Raw genomic sequence first — 21957 nt, forward strand, 5'->3', positions numbered from 1 at the left:
GGGACATGATATACCTTATGAAAGAGCAATCTACAGTCCTTAAAAATTCAAGCTATAGATGGTTTAAGTATATATTGGCATTCTTTCGATACTATAGCTTGAACAATAAGACCCATTGTTTGTCGGAGAGATAAGCACAAGTCAAGTTCTGAGTGACCTTCTTCTCAAGGAGGCTTAGGCTATAGTCCTCATGTAGTTCCTATGCTATAAAGTAGAATTTGCTGAGTACTAGGTACTCATCCCTTTTGTTTTTCTATGCAATGCACAACTATCAGTTATTGCATGGCACCTAAAATTCATCCTATAACTAACCATATTTCTTACCTCTCATCCTCATTGCCAATCTGTTTTGTTATTGAGAAAAGGTGTTTTCCATGGTATCACTAAAGAGACTGTCTATCCTCTTTGGTATCATGGCAACAAATGTGGGGCTCACCCTCACTGCATGATTGCGTGATGGCAACCTCATAGTAGCTGGGGAAAATGGAACTCTAAAAACGTGAAGATTTGCACCATCAACTAACACAAAAAATGTTAAGAAGCAAAACCCTCGATGCAATAGTCCTCATTGAGTAGGAAGAATAGACCACCGAGCAGGAAGAGTAGACATGAAAGAATAAGAAATGCAAGAATCCCAATCATTGCATGGACATTTGATAGGCTAATTGCATGGATAGCTGTGTTTGATGCATGTGAGCCTCAAAGCCCTATTATCATATGGATGTTCAACAATCTAATCATGTGGGTAGTTGTGTCTTTGACATGCCAGCTTTTCTTCTTTCAATTTTGAATATTCCATTTTAATTCCAACTTTGTGTTACATGGGTTTCTTCGAAGGCATAAAAAGAGATATGAAACTCCTTCCAAGTTTGCAAAAAAGAATCAAAAGGAACAACTAAAGATAGGTACAATCCCTGCAAAGTAAAAGCAAATATTAGATGCTATAGAAGTTTGTGATATTCTAAAAAGTCCAAAGTGTTTCTATCCAACCAAATACGGTTGAGGTATACTCTCCTAATGCACATCCTTTGTAAAGCTGGGAGGTTTTTGGCGCAGCGGTAGCTAGAGTAGATCCTTTTACTTGCCCACTTGGAGACCTTGAGTTCACTTACACCATCACCATGCCATAGTTGAGAAAATGTTCTCTCTTGACTTTGTTTTTGGTGACCTCGCAATGGTGCCATGATCTCATTCCTTTCTTCTTTCCTCGTAGCTCTTTGCAACATTGCATTGGTGCTTAGACTAAAATCCATTAAGTGTATAGGCTCAGAGTCATCACAACTTAGGGAAGCACCGTAACCAAAATTCTCCATCAACACAAAGAGAGAGAGAGAGAGAGAGAGAGAGAGAGAGAGAGAGAGAGAGAGAGAGAGAGAGAGAGAGAGAGAGAGAGAGAGAGAGAGAGAGAGAGAGAGAGAGAGAGAGAGAGAGAGAGAGAGAGAGAGAGAGAGAGAGAGAGAGAGAGAGAGCTATGAGCTACCTGTTGCAACATGTCTAAATAATGAGCCTAGTTTTTTGGGGGGGACAAGGAGAGAGAGAGAGAGAGAGAGAGAGAGAGAGAGAGAGAGAGAGAGAGAGAGAGAGAGAGAGAGAGAGAGAGAGAGAGAGAGAGAGAGAGCATGCTATGAATAGTGAGCAGGCCATGCATGTAGCTTATCTGGCAGAGAGAGAGAGAGAGAGAGAGAGAGAGAGAGAGAGAGAGAGAGAGAGAGAGAGAGAGAGAGAGAGAGAGAGAGCATGCTATGAATAGTGAGCAGGCCATGCATGTAGCTTATCTGGCAGAGAGAGAGAGAGAGAGAGAGAGAGAGAGAGAGAGAGAAGATGCTGAGTCTTGTGCTCGACCCCTCCCTCTCAGCCTCGCCCATGGGGGATTCACTAGTAGTAATAAGGAGACATCACCTGTGTGCAAGAAATATATGAAAATACCCCTTGTCTACCCCCTATTTATGGGACCTTACATTATAAAATGTACATTCCTTCCCTTAGATAACCCCCCTCCCTTACACTCACGTGGTACCATACGGTGAACCTTAGTGGACCCCTTGGTCGGGGTCCCGCCACGTCCACAATCAATTGTTGCAACAATGGCCATTAATAAGGGACTTGGTAGTTCAGTCCTTAAGGTTTATACTTCCATTTTTCAAAAAAAAAAATCTAGACAATGGGATTGTAGCATAGTGGTTGGTGCACAGGTTGAGTTTCACCAAAGTTACAATCATCAAGCGACTAAAATTTGATTTATTCTACACAATTCACAAAAGACGTGTGTTTTGTGCCACCAAACCATTGTTTTGCCCTAGTACTTTTGTTTTCTATCATTCATTAATGGGCAACATTGAAGATGTTACATACACCACCTTCAATGCCTCTCCATTGCATAGAAACTTCCCTTCAATGACTCTCTCAAAATCTTCCCTCTTTGTTTTCAAGACTTTGTTTTCAGGGACTCTAAGCCACATCAACATTGCAAGTATGGATCACTACTTGTAACTTGATTGCAAAGATGGCTGGCCATAGACATCTATATCATCTCTATATTGATATGGAAGATGAGTATGAACCCATTCATAAGAGAAACCAAGTGTCTGTCAATACCTTAAGTGCACTAGGAAGGCAATGAGATTGGCGGGTAAAAAGAATATTGATCTATGGACTAATGGCAAGTTGTATCCTATGGATCGACAAGAGAAGTACCCCTCCATTTTCTTCATGTTCCTCATTACTGTTGAGGTTTGTCAAAGGCAACAACCAAAGGCTTCTAGCTTATACACAAAATCTAGTAGGACATTCAAACATATTGAAGCTATCAAACCAATGGGTTACTCCAACAAAGAGCTAGAACTATGAAACAATTGGAGGAGATACTACAAGATATAGGCTATATACCGACGTTTAAAGCAACAAAAATATTCATCAAAAAAATTATCCCCATCATTGCTGCTAAAATCTTCGATATATATGTCTCTAAAAATACATCACTATTTTCATCTCTACAAAAGCATTGTGAATAACGACACACATAACGACCTAAATAGTGACACTTTTTTATGCATTTACCAATGCAAATAGTGATGTGTGTATTTGTGATGACATTGTAGAGAAAAAAAGGGAGGCAGGGCATGTTGCCACGCCACCCTTCCAAACCCATGTGCTAAATAATGTTCCATAAAGCATTTACAAACTGAGTACACAATTGTCATCAAAACACATACATCATGAGATCCTGGAAAGAAAGAGCCATTGATTTAATATTCAAATAAGTACAATATCGATGATGATATCTCATAGAACTATATGGAAGGATAGAGAGGAGAGTCTAAACCAAACAAAGAAATGCATTTATAAATATTGCAAAATGTGAGTCCATATAAAGAATGAGAAATATATCTAAGAAAAGCTACATATAAAGAGCTTGCATGGATCATAAGGCCCAAAAAAAAAAGAATGTGTGCTCCAGAATCCAAGTGATTGCTATAGCTCCTTACCGTCTGAGATCTTGTCTCGATGCAATGGAGCATCGAATAGACTCTGTAATATAAACAATTAGAGATTAATCCACAATACATAATGCATCACAAAAAACTAATAACTAAAAAAAGGAAAGAGACATGACTTACTTGACCGCCACACGCATATAATCTATCAATGAGTATAGTGAGATCGTGTTTCTCTACATATCGAGTCTTCAAACCTGTAGGATCACAATTTGTGATTGACTATTGCAAGGAAAACAAAGTAGCATTATTAGAAATAAGATTATTAATACAAGCAGTATACCAAATAAGAAAGTAAACATGACCAAAAGAAAACTTACAAAACCCTCCAAATAAGTTTTATGTCCACTACTTCCTAGATGATGCACAACCCTTGTCTCCAGCTGTGCCCTCGATGCCTCCTATTGTTGCCACCATCGTCCTAGAGAGTCTATGGCCTCCTCCCTAAATCTCTACCAATCATCTATGTCTAACTACTCATGCTTTGGAGCACCACTTTTGATTTCCCTATGTGCATTTATTCGTCTATGTAACATATATGCATGCATACAATCCATAATTCATCTTATGGAAAACCAACCCGTTGCTATAGGTGCGGGGAACTCCTTGTGCAAGAACATTACCACATAGTCATCCTCCTCCTCTCTAGTATATTTTTCCAGTGGTCTAGAATGTTGTGCCTAAATACTTGTTGGTACAACTCTCTCATGTATGCCATCACCTTCCTCCCCTCATCATTCATGATCCTAGCACCTGTTTTCTCATCCACTAGGTATCCATACTCTGGTGGGGTACATATAAGATGTGTCCTATCCTACCTACGATTACACTCTTGGGCATAACCAAAAGACCCTTGTCTATCTTGTGTATCTCTGAGAAAATATGGATCTAGAGCATAGCATTGAATATGGAGGATGGAAGTCGGTAACAAGACTCATAGTGACATAGAAAAGAAGACAAACTGTTGCTCAAGTGAATTAGGTTCCAAGATGTATGCTTGGACTCATAAACACAATCTTGAGCTGACCATGATAGAGACTCAGAATGAAGTACAAAGTACAAATAGCATTGCATTGAAAAGTGAACCAAGTATATATCTTTATAGCTTTTCAGCTTCTCCACTCTCCTCACTATGCATATGGGATGATTTAGGACATCTCTTCCTGGAGCATTTGTTATTTCTCATACATCATTTGTTATTTCTCAATATCCCCCCTCAAATGATGAGTCCCTACACTTGCTGGCTTTTGCCCACCTACAGATAACATGGCCTGGGAGACTAACTCATAGGCAGGCTAGTCAAATTAAAGCTTGAGACTTTACATCTTTGGCAAGGGTTTTTACAAAGCAAATCCACTATGGAACAAATTCCTTAGAATAATCTGTCAAAGTTGTTGATGGTAGCGGAAGCATCTTCTTCCTCTTCTTCATTCATGAATTGGTTTTGGTGGTGGTCATTTTGCATCTGCTGTGCTCTTTTCTTATGGAAACATTGACTGGCAATATGGCTAGTCTTACCACAATAATGACATGTCATCCAACTTTTGTTGTCGGTGTTGAATCCTTGATCTCTTCCCTTGGGTCCAATAGCTCCTTTGGTGTATAAGAGATTTTCCCTTGAGCTGGTCTCTTTTATATTTTTGCTTTTAAATTTTCTTTTTCCATCAAGTAGTGAGTGCTCAATGTCTTTGAGTGAGAGACTAGGAACATTACTTAGTGTTGAAACAAGGTTCTCATATGATTCATGATTAACACTGGCAAGTAACACTGTTATTGCCTCATTCTCATCAATGTTCTTTTTAAGAGTTGCTAGCTGAGTTTTAAGGCTTTTGAACCTATTGATGTGTACAATCATCCGGATGCTTATACTTTTGTGGACTCATTCGTAGATGCATATTATTTCATGAGTGACGATATCTCTAATTTGGTGATCATGATGTATGGATGGGATATTACCTTTCCTTTGATCCGGGAGGTTAAGGGCTGGACTTAACTCTCTGTGTCAACCAACATTACTCTGGGAATGATGTCCTTATTTTCAAGAATTTTGAGACAACTATCATGCTAACTAGTAGGCTTTGCTTCACTACAAAATAGATCTCTGTTTTGGACTAGATTTAATGTTGGATTAATGATAGAGATGTGTGAGTCATATGGGCTGAAACCACTTAATGAAAGCTTTGTCTGGAGCTATAGCATGTCAGATTTGGATTAGTCAATCCAAAGTTATTACAGATTTAGTATAGCAAGGTCTGTAATAGTGGACAACACAAAGTCTCCATCTGGGAGGAGCTCTTAATGGCAACATTTTGGTCCAATATTTTTTAAAAAAATTCTCAATGGTTGTCAATGCTTTGTACTTGATTCTCATCCCTCTAGTTGTACTTATTTCATGAATCCTTGAATATTAGGCCAATTTATTTTAGTCCATGCAGAGTACCTTGCCCCTTTCCACTCTCTCTAGCTTCTCCTGTCCTTTCATGGCTTCCACTCATCTCTCTTCTTCTTTCCAAATTTTCTCTCTCCATTTCTAGTCTTTCTCTCTCCTTGTCACTCTCTTTCTCTCACTTCTACACTTCTTCTTTTCTCTCTTCTACAATCTTCTCTCTCTCCAATTCAGTTCTTGACAAAATAGCTAAAAAGAGCTTCTATTTATCTCTTTCCAAAGAAGAAAAAATTTTCAAGATTAAAACCCATTGTAGGAAAACCATATAAACATATACGAAAGGCTATAGAAGCATATGGAAGCTCAAAAAATATAGAAAATGTAAACATAAGGTACTAAAATCACATAGCCAATACAAAACATATATCAACAAATCAAAATCTATCCATAGGGTGCTACATAATATTTAGACATATAATTTCATAGTCGTGAATCTTAAAATAGAAGGAAAAAGAGCTCAATAGATGCAAATGGAACCGGTCATAAATAGGCAACAAGTATTAGAAAGAACACATTAGAACATTCTAAACCAAATAAAAACCTCAAAGAGCTAACAAGATGTGAACTAGCAACTCATCCCAACACTCTTAAAAAAAATCATGAAAGAGTTAAATACCTCATAATCATGCATCAAATAGTAATTTCTTGAATAACCAAATTATCTTAGAGTTTAATAAGTTTTTTAAATGGATTTTAATATTTTTAATTATAAATAAATAAAAATATTCATTCTTAGTATTCTTAAGAATTTTAACTAATTCTCTAATTGTGGAATCTTTTGTAATCATCAATCTAATTTAGCTATAATATTTATAGTCTATCTGTAATTAGTCATAATTTCTAGACTACTTTATTATATTTTAATTTTAAACTATTAATTTCTAAAAATTTGATATTATTTTGACTATATTTCTAAATTTAGAAGTTGAAGAATTTAAGAAAAATAAAATATGGATTTATTTTTTATTTAAAAATAGTTTCTATGATTCAAATACAAAAACAAGGAGAATAAAGTAGTATCCCTTGGCCATACTTTTGGCATCATAGCTAGTTGATTGCCCCACTATGTCGATACACTTGTGTTGGGGCATTATGGAGGGGAAGAGTAAAAAAAAAAGGATTTGGATAGGGTGTTAATGTGCAAACTACCAGTAACTTTCTTTTCATAGAATTTCGTCCTCTCTCGTTCATTCTCTCACTCACTCTTTTTCTTTCAAGAGTAGTCTCCTCTTTGTTGTGTGCCAAATGAGAAGGGGGGGGGGGGGGCTGCTCCTTTAAATCATTTTTAGTGGGGGAGGGAAAAGGAGTTTTATCTTTTTATGAGGTTTTAGTAGGTGGGAGACTATTTTAATTTTATTACTTAAGAGAGGCGGGTACACAACCTAACGCAAGAGAGCTTCTTCAATAAGTTAGTAAGGGGTATAGCAATCAAAGCACAATCCTTGATAAAAATCTTGTATCATCCTGTCAAGCCCAAAACACTTTAAACTACCTTAACCATTTTTAGGAGTGCCTTCTTGCACATCTTTAACCTTGGCAAGATCTATTGCAATCTCTTTGTTGGAGACTATAAATCCAAGATACTCAATCTGTCTCTTGAAGAAGGTGCATTTCTTGTTCTTGGCATAAAGTTTATGTGTCCTCATTATTTCAAGGGCACTGAGAAGTTGCAGTTCATAAGCCTCATCTTTCTTTAAGTAGATAAAAATGTCATCAAAGAAGACAAGGAAAAAGTCATCAAGATAGGGCTCAAAGATGCCTTGCATTAGCCTGTTAAAGGTTGCAAATAGATTGGTTAACCCAAAAGACATCACGATGAATTTGTAATGTCTATACCTTGTGTTAAATGTAATTTTTGAAATGCCTTATTCTTTGATACTTATCTCATAATAGATTGATCTTAAGTCAATTTTTTGGAAGATCTTTGCACCTTGAAGATGTTCAAATAGTTTGCCAATCCTTGGAATTGGATACTTGTTCTTGATCATCACCTAGTTTAGTCTATGGTAGTCAATGTAGAGATGAAGGGTTTTGTTCTTCTTCTTTTGGAACAACATAGGAGCTCCCCATGGTGATTTACTTGGCTTGATGTATCCTTGATCTAAGAGTTACTTGAATTGTTCTTTCAACTCAATGGCTTCTAGAATAGACATACGATAACATCGCTTTGCTATTGGAGTAGCTCTTGGTGTTAGCTTAAATTCATGATCAACTTCTCTTGGTGGAGAAAGCTTTGTTAACTTTTCTGAAAACACATTTGCATATTCCTTTAACTAGGATGGTTCTTCTTCAGCTTCCTTTATATATGCCAATCTTATTAAGTTTGATTAGGTAGATATGTAGTCCTTTTTTAAGCCCCTTCACAATTCAAGAAGTTTTTTTCACTTAGACTTTAGGATTTTTGACTTGTCCCTAAGTGGTTTATACTAACTTCTTTTTTATCTTGAAATGTGATTTGGCTCTTCTCGCAATGAATATGAGTGTCATTAGGGGGATTAGCCAATCCATTCCTAGTAAACACTCGTAACCTCCTAGATTCATAACTCTAAACCCCATGTTGGAAGGATTGCCTTCTAAGTTAAATTCCACTCTTCTAGTTTGCTAACTAGAAATTGCCTCTTCTCATTTGTTAATTCTACTAACTTAGATACAGATGCAATGTTTATTTCTAGACTTCTACACACTTTGGTAAGATAAATAAGTGGGTGCTTCCACAGTCAATCAAAATCTTAACAACTTTACTTTGATAGGTTGTGGAGGTTTGGATCACTAAGAATTGGAAATTAGGACCCTTCTTGTTGAGAGCAACATGTACTATTGCTCTTTCCATGTCGGCTTCTAAAGTGGGGTCTTCCAATGAATTAATTTAGTCTTCACTCTAATATCACGTGTGATGTGCCCACTTTAAGACATCCTTAGTAGCATGATTTAGTGATTCATTGAGATGAATTTCTAGGCAATGCCACTTGATACTCTTTTGAATAACAAGAAATTTGCTACTTAGACTCTCTCAAGTCCACTTCACAACTAAAGGACTTGGCCATTCCTACGAGAGTCGACCTAAATTTTGTATTCTAAGTAAACTAATGTCACCTATTCAGATTAACTAGCATCAGTCTTCAAACATTTTCTTGTGGTAGATTGCCTGAAGTATCGTACTTGGTTCAAGGAGAGTAAGAAACGAGGGGGAGTATGGGTACATCGACTCCTCTGCCCATAGGAAAAAGTCTCACTCTATTTCTCTAAAATGATACAGAGTCAAGGTGCTAATTGATTCTATGTGGACAATGTTCCCTTTACTATAACACATCAAAATGTATAGAAGCTCTCAGTTTACTAAGACCATAGGGAGGATTTGTTAGAAATCCCACCTCCCTCATTTAGATAGTTTTAGTTATCTACTTACCTAATACATTTATGTTGTACAAATAAAATCACCTTCCTTAATTAGTCCTTTTAGTCACAGTGTTCATTCACGTAACTTAAGTCACAACACACCAACAATCCTTTGCAATACAACTTCTTTATTTATTAGAGAATCTTATACAAGTGTTTACCTTCTGCCCATATAGAAGAACGATCCAAAGGACTTTATTTTATCAAGATTTCACCCCTAACTAATAGCATGGTTCTCATGAAGTCCATCATGAAGCCATGCAAGGGTTTGGATAATTTCCTAGGAGTTTAAGAGTTTAATAGCTAGAGCCCCCTGGCACCTCAATTCCTCCTGCCCAAGCATTCCCTAAGGAGCAAACTATCATTATCGATGTCGGTCCAAACTCTCAAAGGCATAAAAAACCAATGCCCCTTGGTGAAGGGATATGCAACTAGCCTTGGGGGAGCTCTAGCACACTTTCCTTTTATCCTATTGGACATTTGGTACATTAGGGTTTTGACCAATTCAATCAAACCTCCTAAGTGCACTGAATAAACTTGGATGCACCATTTGCAAGAACAAGGAATTCTTTTTCTAGCAATATTTCTACACATTAGGGAGGTATTTAGAGTAAGATTTTAATCTAGCAGTAATTCTTTCTAACTTGGTCTCATCTCCTTCTTAGAATTTTTTTTTCATAGTTTTCCTTTGGGGTTTTTAAAGTTTCCTTTGAATTCTTGATCCTGATTAGTCTTCTTCATTGAATCTTTTCTTGATTTTTATCAAAATTTCCAACTCGTTTTGACCTTTGCTTGCAATCTTCCTCGACCTAAATCTTTATTGAAGGTTAATCAATTGACCTTATTACAAGTCTTGACTATTTCTCTAGACTTCTATGTGTTACAATATGATTAAAATTTATCTTCATTTGTGGAAACTAAGTTGGAAACCTTTGAATCTTGATTTTTGCCTTAGAAGCTTCGTAAGCTAATAAGGTGAGAATTTTTCCCTAAGAAAATTTTTGTTTTAATCTTCTCAAAATAAAGTCACATTGGCTTTTCGGTTGCTTCATGAACTAGGATTCGTACTTTACTTTGTCATGTTGGCAAAGTGAGTCAACTTGAATATCCTATGCTTCTAATGGCTACGTGTGCAATTCAAAAATTTCTAATGGTTACATATGCAAATTAATAATTTTGCCTTAACTAATAACAGTGAGATTTTCCCTATTAAATAGGGTATTTTTACTCAATGAATTTAATGACCTACTTTTAACTATCTTAATTTACATTTTCTTATATTTATATGACTCGTAAATACTTAGAAGAATATTATTGATGCAAAATTTTTATTTCTAATTCTTATTAATATTTATCATTGATTTTTATGAGGAACCTTTTTGAGTTAAATTTTGATTTATTTGATGCACTTTGCTTATATGTAGCTAAAGTAAGATTTACTTTGATGCATTGTGATGTTGTGCAATTTATCTTACCCTTTCAAGATTAAAAATCTAAATTAATGGCTTCTACTTTTTTCTAACATTCCTTTCTTGTCAAGTTTAAAAAAAAAAGCTTGCCTAAGTTGTGAATTATAAAATTTTCATTTAAAATTTGATAAGCCTATAAAGAAAGAAACTTGGGATGGTGTTGTATGTGATGGTGTGCTATCCATGCTCATGATTGCATTTGTAACTCCCATGCTCTCCACTCTAGAGTATCTTCTCTTCAAGGTCATTCTGAATAGGGAGTTCTCATATGCCAACTCTTTTAAGCTTCATCAGTCTTGAAGGGATGTGATTGGGAACAATGAATCAAGATGGAAGTCTTATGCAGATGAAGAGGATATTCATGAGTGGAGTTCGATCAAAGGAGATAGTTTCGAGTTGATGACCACGATCCTCTTCTTTATAACTCTCCTCTTCTCTTTCCTTGCTATTTTCCCGCTCTTCCTCTTCTCTATTCCTTCTTCTCCTATTATCTTTCCTCTATCATTCTTCTCCCTTACTCTTCCTTCACTTTCATCCTATCTTCTCCCTCTTTTTCTCTTCTTCTCACTCCTCCTATCTTCTTCTTCTTCTTCTTCTTATTCTCTCTCTCTCTCTCTAAATTCATTAGCAACAAGTAGGGGCCAAATAGAAAAAACAACTTGTGTGTATACCTTCACTAAGGCTTTATAGCCTTAGTCTTAAGGCTAACTAGCCTTAAGACTCATGGTTATGTTCCTTTAGCCTTAAGACTCTTGTTTATCATTTGTTGATCTACGAGATGCTATGGTGCCTTCGGTGGTATCGTAGAGTGCAGAGATGATATCGAGAACAATTTCTATTGAACAACTTTTTGTAAATATGATGATGTCAAGGCGGTCGGTATCAATGAGCTCGAGCTCATTCAATTTGATGGCAACATCATTGGTAGTTTGTTCCTTCCTTTTTCCTTTTTTCCTTTTTTCCTAAGGTTTTAATGCCTTTATTGATTTCCCCCTCTTAAGTCCCCTTCACACACAGGGGGGTCAAAGGCCAGGATATTACATGAACTTACGTAATCAAGACTTACTGCTTGTGGTTTAGGATAAATGTATGTCTACTATAGGCTAAGTATATCTTAGGTATATACTAAGCATATGCTCAACATGGACTAAGCATGCATTAGCTATAAGCTAAGCATTCATTGTGCTAAGGGTACACTAGACACATGCCAGTTTTATCATCCTATAGATAGATAAAGGCTATTTTAGGCTTAGTATTATGCAAAGTATGTGCTACCCTATGCTAGGCATAGGCTAAGCATATGATATGCACAAGGTATGCTAAGCATAGTCAAAGTGATACTAGGCTTAATTACAATCAAGATAAGGTAGCATAGAACTCAATATGCTAGACTATGCTAGGCTTAGGTATTCTCGCATATTCAATGTAGTAGTGGCCAATCTATGCCAAGTCATGTGTGAGCTTTGGCCATGTGTAAACCAAGCTAGATCATGCTAGACTAGGCTTGGCTAAGCTCAATGTATGCTAAGCTAGGCTACAACAGTTGAGTTACTTAGGCTACTCTCGCTCTTTCTTTCTTTCCAACTTAAGCTAGGTTTCTTAAGCTAGATATTGAATCTCTTCTCACTCTACTCTTTCTTTCTTTCCATCCTCTCTCTCTCTCTCATCTTTTTGTCTCTCTACTCTCTACTCTCTACTCTCTACTCTCTACTCTCTACTCTCTACTCTCTACTCTCTACTCTCTACTCTCTACTCTCTCTCTCCCCTTTCTATACTCTTTTTTTCTTCCTAACTTACAAACCCCTACTTTAAGGATTGTATCGTTGCCCATGCTCTTAGGGAGGAATGTCCTTTTCCACTTACAAGATCCACAAAACCACAATCGTTGTTTCCTCTCAGCATAATCTAAAACTTTCTTTCAATTTCAACACACATAAAGAGGCTACTTATAGCATCAAGTTGTAATCTTTTTGGCTCATTGACTTTGAAAAGGAAACCATAATTTATCTTTCTAGCACTATCTTTCATAGTTGGTTCAATTGATATCATGAAATGCTACGAGGAATTTCCATATAATAAAGAATATGGCCTCATTTTATTCATTGGTAAAAACATTATGCTTGCATTTAATCATACAAAATCTAACCACCTAGCCATTTCCACTAAAGTAATTATGCACACTAGAAAAACCAAAGAAAGAATGGCTATAGTTCATTTAGCCTCAAACGAATTATCAAAGTTCAATACATAAATAATTGAGAACACATTTACCACTTTAATTAGCCAAACAATATGACAATTTCATGGCATATCACATGAGTTTTAGTTGATCAACAATATATGTAACCTCTATCTCATATTCTTTCTTTCTAAAACACCAATCACCTAAAAAATCAATGTAGCATCCAAAAGCACAACTCTCGTGCTTTTAGGTTCTATGATGATTTTCTCTTAATCAGTGTGATGAACCCTCTAATCTTGTTTGGCTGAAAACAACCCTCCTTACTCACCATTTATTGCAACATACCACCCAAATTTGGCTTTTTCTTCTTTAACTTATGTATGAGTAGTGGACCCTTAATATCATATGCTATGGACTTCTATATATGACTTTTCATTATCAACCCAATGCAGTTTGTATTCAAACCTTTGATAAGAAAGACGAACTTTCCTTCAATTTTATTGTGTGTGTGTGTGTGTGTGTGTGTGTGTGTGTGTGTGTGTGTGTGTGTGTGTGTGTGTGTGTGTGTGTGTGTGTGTGTGTGTGTGTGTGTGTGTGTGTGTGTGTGTGTGTGTGTGTGTGTGTGTGTGTGTGTGTGTGTGTGTGTGTGTGTGTGTGTGTGTGTGTGTGTGTGTGTGTGTGTGTGTGTGTGTGTGTGTGTGTGTGTGTGTGTGTGTGTGTGTGGAGAGAGAGAGAGAGAGAGGCAATAATCCACCTTCTCCATTGTCTCGTTCAGACTCTCTCTCCCAAGTTGGACCAACTTATCCTCCAATAATAATGCTCATAATTCTTTCACCTAGTTATGACGTCTTATGCAATAGTTTGCAAACAATGACTTTGAAAAAACATACACATTTCATAATTAAGGAACTAAAAACTACCAACAATAGCATTGTCATTGTTTCTATTTCCCTTGAGGTTGCATAGCCCTTAACTTTCTTGCTTGAATCTGTCAAAAGAAATCTCAAAATTTAGGTTTCTCATCCATATATATTTTTTAATCATGTTGATATTTTTTATAGTTGTGCATGTGATATCACATGACTACTAAATGATTTTCAAGTAGCCAAGATGGACAAAGTGGCTAGTAACCCATATTTGTTTCATAAAATGTTAATAGTGTTACTTAGTCAAGAATGATCTAATGGGAAAAAATGTAAGCCCACTAACCTTGATCATAATTAGCTTAAAATGCACAACCCCTGTTTTTGAAGAGCTGTAGGGTGTCCCCTCTCTTAGGGAGTGACAACCTTTTCTATTGTAGCATTGTGACCTCTCTTAGGGAGGAACATTATCTTCTAATGGGCCCTTACAAGGGCCACAAAATTTTTTTTGTTGTTTCCTATAAGCATACTCTAAATCTTGCCTCTATTATCAATGCAATTAAAGAGTTTATGAACACTTTATCAACTCAAGTTAACAAGAAAATCCACTTGATTTATGGCATCAAGCTCCAACCTTTTTGGCTCATTGATTTGAACAAGGGAACATTTTTTTAATCTCCCTTATGCTATCATTAGTAGTTGTTTTGATATCATGAAATGCTAATAGGACTTTGCATATAATCACTTTAGCATCCTAAACCACATCTCTCATAGTTTGAGATGCTATGATAGTTTGTTGTTAATCAATGTGTCTAACCCTACAACCTTCTTTGGTCAAAAAATACCCCTCCATAGTCACCATTTATCCCAATCTACCACTCAAAGTTGACTTTTCACAAAACATGTTCTTCAATATGAGTAGTGGACACTTTATGTCATATGTTATGCACGTGTAACCATGAATTTATCATTATCAATCTAACAAACTTTGCATTCAAACCTTGGAAAAGAAAGAAAATATTTCCTTCAAGTGCATTAGGTAAGTATACATAGGTAGTAATCCACCTTCTCCATGGTCCCATAAAGCCATTCTCTCCCCAGCTAACCAACCTTATCCTCCAATAATAATGCTCACAATTCTTACACCTACCTATGAGTTCTTATGCAATGGTTTACAAACAATGGCTTTGAAAAAGCATACAAATTTCATGATTAAGAAACAATAAGTTGAAAAAGAAAAGAGTATATTGTAGATAACATTATACTCCAATAATAACGTTCACAATTCTTGCATGTAGCCATGACTTCTTATGCAATGGTTTGCAAACAATGGCTTTGAAGAAGCTAGGCACTAGTGACTTAAAAATATATATGATGTATGGTGGGTAAATTCTATTTGATGTCACCATGTATATATGAATGACTTATACATTGGATACCTTTATGGTGCTATTAAATTTCTTCCCTTTGTATTAGAAAAGTGTTATTAGGCTCTCCATTTAAGTGTGTATGGAGACACTCTCTAAAGGGTTTTTATGCTTTATTGTAACAAGAGTTAGGATTTTCCAGGTTCTCAAGCATATTAAAACACTATACATATCTAACTGATCCATTTTTGGAGAGCATCAAAAGGATTTCAATGACAATTTAATGTAATGGGTTCCCCTCACTCAACACTATGTTTTTGGAACTTTTGCTTATAGGGTTACCTTTGTCGTCTCAATTATGAAGGTTTAATATGCCTCAAATAGGCCTCATCCCCAATCCTTTTCTCATGCTTCACTTTCTACTAAAGCTAGCCTTGGTATATCATCTCATGGATCAATGGTATGCCTTCTTGCTAGCATTAGCACTTCACAACTCCAATTACAACATGCTGAAAATAGGGTACAATAGTAAGAATTCAAAGCCAAGTATGAGCTATCACTAATAAAATGCAAAATGCAATTGCCAGGGAAGAACTATAACTAGTAGTGAGTAAATATACAACCAACACTGAGAACTATCAAAGGTCAATGTGTCAGATTGAGATACATCCCATAGGCATAACCACCATGCATATAGTAGGTCTCACAGATAACACAAGAGACCTGGAAAAGGCATAATTGACTGAGTAATGGCAACAGAAGCTCAATACATAGCCATGTAAGATGAATATATCACTAACAAAGCATGACAAAGATAGGTGCCAACCCAAAACAAAAGTCAAGTCAGCCCACTAGACATCAATTGCATATATATAGCATCTTCTCTCATCAAAGAGTTTGTTCATTCATTGTCATTGTCAATTCGGGCATTGGCTTGCAAAATGTATATATACTACCTTAGGTGGCCAACCACTGCTTAGGTACATTTAGTATTCCACATAGGAAGCTTCTCCAATAGGGCAAGGGTGGCAACCCGGTTTGTGGGTGGACTTGCTCCTTGGAGCAGGTTGTATATATAAGAATAAATCTAAATAGTTATGCTTTCAAAATGGATCGCTTAATAGTGTCCATATAAAAAAGGTGCACCACTAAACCTTGTGCAAGATAAATTAATGAAGTTCTTATTATATGTTATCACAACATAGAAGCATGCTTTCTTTGCATTTGTTGTGGTAATTTCATGTGGACTGAAAGAGTGCAGCTTACTATCGTCTCACAGAGAGTTTACCTAAGCTACACGATGGATCCTACTTAGGAGGAGAATAAAATATATTTTGTAAGAGACTCCTACTATAGGCTAAGTATGTTAAGACTTATCCCCAGTCGTGTCTCCACTCTTTCTTATTCATCTCTTTTCTTGTGTCAATAGAGTGACCCAATGTGATGATGACACTAAGACTGCAAAACTTAAGGCTAAAAAAGTCATTTCTAGTCCTTTCTTACACTGATTATATGGAGATTGGTTGGAGACTTCTCATGGTGGTTGTGGTCTCATGACTACACCACTGCTAAAGTAGTGGTGCACCATTAACGCCCTTTGGGCTGACCCTAGATGTCACTCCAATGTCTCACTCCAAGCCATTATTCTGACTTGTGACCTAAAAGTACCATCCAATCTCCAACACCATGGATTGTTTAACAAGATTCTTATTATGGAGGAATTGCATGTGGCTAGTCACTTTGAAAGTCCATGTTTGTTCATAGATGTTATCACTTAATTGTATAACTTCACTATTTGACAATGTACCTTGATGCATAGTATAATCCTAACTTTTACATGTGGTGGCTATCCATTCTCCCCTCTTTTTTTTTCCTTGATTTAGTTGTCTTGGGATTTTCTTTCTACACAAATTTTCTTTTTTCTTTTTCCTATGGTGCTACACTCACATCTTTCCTAGTCGTGTGTGTGTTATACTTGCAAGGTAGGAAGCTTCATAGCCTTGATTGTTTACAGGGGGAAAATAGGCATCGATTTTTGCATTTTTTGATAAGAGTTGAAGGTTTGGTTGGTTTTTTTTTTTTGATAATAGCAAAGGTATGATTTATATCTTATAGTTTTTGTTTAAATTGTTGTTGGATAACTAAAAATCTATTTTTATGAGTGGACGATGGCAACCACAAAGATTCCACCACTCGAACTAGTTCACATGCCTACATTGGTGCTTGCATTGGTAACAAGATTTTGTGTACTATGGAGTGGTGCAAAGAGTTAAGTCTAAAGACCAACATGTGGAGTTTTGGAGCTTTGAAGTTCTGCCAACTTATGAACATGGAAAACATTATCCATAGGTATCCTAAAATTAGGAAGTTGGTGATTTAATGTGAGTCAAAAGACTATGTTAAGGAAACCAATGGATCTATTCACTTTGCCCATTATTATAGCTTTGTTTGAAACTATGATCCTCAAACTAAAATAAGTGTGATGCAGTATTCAATAAGAATGGAGCATAAAAGTGGGGAGGTGGCACTCACTCCAAGTTTGTTCAAAGAAGCCTTAGGCCTCCACCAAGGATCAAGAAAACATCGTAAACCCTTTAAAATACCTCTATTAGATCAATGATGGAATGATAAGCCTAATGTCACTTGAAATGGACTCTTATTCTCAACCATTGAGGAGGAGAATCTTAGGGCCACTACACAAGTTTTTCATTGCTTATGTACGAAGCCTATACTCCTATAAAAAGGATGCCCAAGGGCTTTATGGAGCTTGGCAAGATAGCTAAGGGGAATTTGAATGATTTTTGGCTAGATTAAGTCTATGATTCCCTTGCCAATGCACATCGAGCTCTTTCCAAAACTCTTGATAAGAGGCTCACCACTACTGAGACTAAATTGTGCATGATCAAATATGGTGATGTTCTCACTAAGGTCATCACTATAACCTTGGGAATCTTAGAGACATTGGAAGTGGCCCATGAAGTAATAGTGGAGGGTCAAACGAAAAACAAAAGATCAAGAGAGGAATAGGAGAAGAGTAGTCACTCAAGGAGATGAGCTAGAAAGGGAGTAAGAAAGGAAATATAAAAAAGAAATATATAAGAAGAGTAGTCACTACATCTCCTAGAGAACTGCCACTCCTCTCCTCTATGATTTCCTCAACTTTATGTGATGCATTTGTCAATGAAATCATCTCACAAGCATAAACTGTGGCAATTTCTCTACGATACTGAATAGTTCACTAATGTGTACTATATTGAAAGTTTGACTGCACTACCTTTTGTTCATTTTAGGCAACATTATACCTATAAAGCCACTTCTTCATGGATGCATGGTGCCACAGAAAAATGATTTACCTTTTCCTCTATGGTTCTATCCATTTTCTTCTCTACCCTATTTTCAAATATTACTTCTCCAATTAGTCTATCATTCTTCCTAAGGGTCCATAGCAAACTATTATTTGTATCCAATATCAAAAGGCACTCAAAAATATGTACCAAGGCCTTTAACACTAGCCAATCTTTATCCATATTTCCTTATAGATGAGCCCGTTGTTGTACAAATCCTTTTAAGATTTTCATGCTTCAAAAGTACTATTCACTAGCTATGTGTTGGTCTTCCAACCTCCAATTTGTCCATAAGATGTACTAGGAGGTGGAGTTTTTATCATGAGTATGTTTGTGGGTAAGTACTTTTAAAAAAGACACACTATCTCCATAGCTTCCTACCTTGGTGATTTAATTGAGGATGGCCTTATCTCCTTTTGTGAGATCCATTACACTAAGTTTGACAACCTTTAAATGGTCAAGCGTATATGTAGAGTGAGATAACCCACAATCACAATCAATCATATGAACTATCACAATTCAAATGCATTATCTATCATAGATCAATGCGTAACACAAAATACAAGAGGCACTTAATCAAGTAAGAGACTATCTTGGTCGGTATAAACTTAGCATATGTTATACCAATCATATGATCCCACATAACCTACCAACATTCTTGAAAATGTACACGGGCTACAAATGATGATCGATTTGCACATATGAGTCCAATATATAACTTATTGGAAACATAGAAGTGCCACATTCCACTTAAAAGTGACTGTTCATAAACCATCTTCCAATCATAATAGCTTTGTACATCCATCCTTATAGGAGGTTGCCCAAGGAATCCTTCTCTGAAATAATTTTCCTCTAGAAAGAATGTTGCATGCCCTTGATAAACTATCTCCTTCATTTTTCAAGATCTTTGAGAGTCTAAACTTGGTTTGCACTCTTCTAAACCTAGAAAGTCATGCATGGTCCACATAATAATGTCTCTTATATTAGCACAATGCCTCTCAAAATGGTTCCACTAATTCTAAGTTTGATCACCTATGGAGGGGACACTAGAGGAAGTGCCTTCAAGAGGATGTATCCTTTTGGGTGGTCCTTGCATGGTACACCCAAACTCTTATTACCAGATGCAAGCAATATATTTCTTGTGATGTACCATCATCCCCCTATAAAGATTTATAGAGAAAAATAATACATTTCAAAATATTATAATTAGAGCTTATTTTATGGCTGCAACTCACCATAGCAACACAAATGGTCTATGGACAAATGATGTTTTTGGCAAATGGCCTACTTTAGCTAAGTGTAAGGACATGAGATAGGCTGATTGATATATGCCTCTCGATATTCAGCACCTAGATTGTCATTGTTGCTCCTTTTTATGACAATGCAAGTAACAGATTACCTAGATGCCATTTATGCTCTCTCTCTCTCTCTCTCTCTCTCTCTCTGTGTATGCTTTACTTTCTCTACCTCTGTCTCTCTTTCCCTCCCTCCCTTTTTTCACTTCTCTCTCTCTCTCTCTCTCTCTCTCTCTCTCTCTCTCTCTCTCTCTCTCTCTCTCTCTCTCTCTCTCTCTCTCTCTCTTTGTCTCTGTCTCTTTGTGTATGCTTTACTTTCTCTATCTCTGTCTCTCTCTCCCTCCCTCCCTTTTTTCACTTCTCTCTCTCTCTCTCTCTCTCCATAGCTTCCTTACTTTCTCTTACTCTCAATGAATATTTCTCTTTTCTTCTCACACTCTCTCATTTTCCTTTCTATCTCTCTCTTACACACACACACACACACACACACACTCTCTCTCTCTCTCTCTCTCTCTCTCTCCTAATTCCCCCTTTCTCCCTAACTCACCCCCTCTCTCTCTTTCTCTCTCTCTCCCCATTACTCTTTCTCTATCTCTCTTTGTCTATTTTTCTCACTCACTCACTCATTCAACGACACAGACACACTCTCTCTCCTTTACTTTCTCTCTCTCTCCCCATTTCTCTTTCTTTATCTCTCCTCCTCTATTTTTCCTCTCTCTTTTTCTTTCTCTATCACTCCTTCTCATTTTCTCCATCTCTCTCTCTCTCTCTCTCTCTCTTTCTCTATTTTTCTTTCTCTCTCTCTCTCTCTTTGTCTCTTTCTATCTCCTACTTTTCTATTGTCTCTCTTTCTCTCTCTCATCTCACTCGCTTTATTCCTCTCTCTCTCTCAAGGAAAATCTTTCTTTTCTTCTCATTTTCTCTATGTATGTATGTATGTATGTGTGTGTGTGTGTGTGTGTGTGTGTGTGTGTGTGTGTGTGTGTGTGTGTGTGTGTGTGTGTGTGTGTGTGTGTGTGTGTGTGTGTGTGTGTGTGTGTGTGTGTGTGTGTGTGTGTGTGTGTGTGTGTGTGTGTGTGTGTGTGTGTGTGTGTGTGTGTGTGTGTGTGTGTGTGTGCGTGCGTGCGTGCGTGCATGTAATACACCACTCTCAAGCTCTCTATTTTTTTCTCTCTTTTACTTCCTCTATCTTTCACTCTCTCTTCCTTTCTCAAACTCTCTTTCTCTCTCCTAAATTAGAGATATGCGTGAAAATCTACATTATTTTTTTAATCTCTAATATTACAATTAATTTTTTACATACTTCTTTAAATGAATGAATACTTTCAATTAACCACTTTCTTTTTAAATAAATATTTTAAACTTTTTATTAAAATTTAGTGTATAAATATATTTTTTTAATCCCCCTTTTCCATCCACATCTCTTCTCTCTCTCTCTCTCTCTCTCTCTCTCTCTCTCTCTCTCTCTCTCTCTCTCTATTCATTTTTTGACCCCCTCTCCCTTTCCATCTCCCCCCTCTCCCTCTTTTCCTCTCCTTCTCCCTCTCCCTCTTCCTTTTTTGTATCTCCATACACACACACCAAGACAATATGGAAAGAAATGAGGAATGAAAGGAGGTAAGGGCTTATGTCAAGGCTTGAAGATACACGCTTATGTCAAGGCTCTTCTTTGCTATCTTCTTATTCTCCTTCCCGGTCTTTTGCTTGGAGCTCTTCTCCTTTGCACACTTTCTCTTACTCCCTCTTGAAGCTCTCCCTTTCCTACACTTCCTTTTCTCTTTCTCTTACTCTCATTCTCATGCTCTTAAATATTTCCCTCTCTTCCTCTCTTTCTCTTGCTCTCATTCTCTTCCTCTCCTTCAACCCTTTCTACATCTTTGCAAAAATATTATGAGTGTTTCAACAAATTTTCCCATAGTAAGACATCGTTATATTAACTAAAAGGACTGCTAATGTAGTGACCCTAATACCAATGCTAATATCAATACTTTTTATATACTAGTGACTCTAATAGCAATACTAATATTATTAGTAATAGTGACACTAACAAAAAGTTTCGCTAACTGGCGTTGTTATTGTCCAAATTCCTTACAATGAAGAT

Source organism: Lygodium microphyllum, chromosome 3 (assembly GCF_053477565.2).
Source record: "Lygodium microphyllum isolate KBCC chromosome 3, Lygodium_microphyllum_v1.1.10, whole genome shotgun sequence".
Classification (NCBI taxonomy): Eukaryota; Viridiplantae; Streptophyta; class Polypodiopsida; order Schizaeales; family Lygodiaceae; genus Lygodium; species Lygodium microphyllum.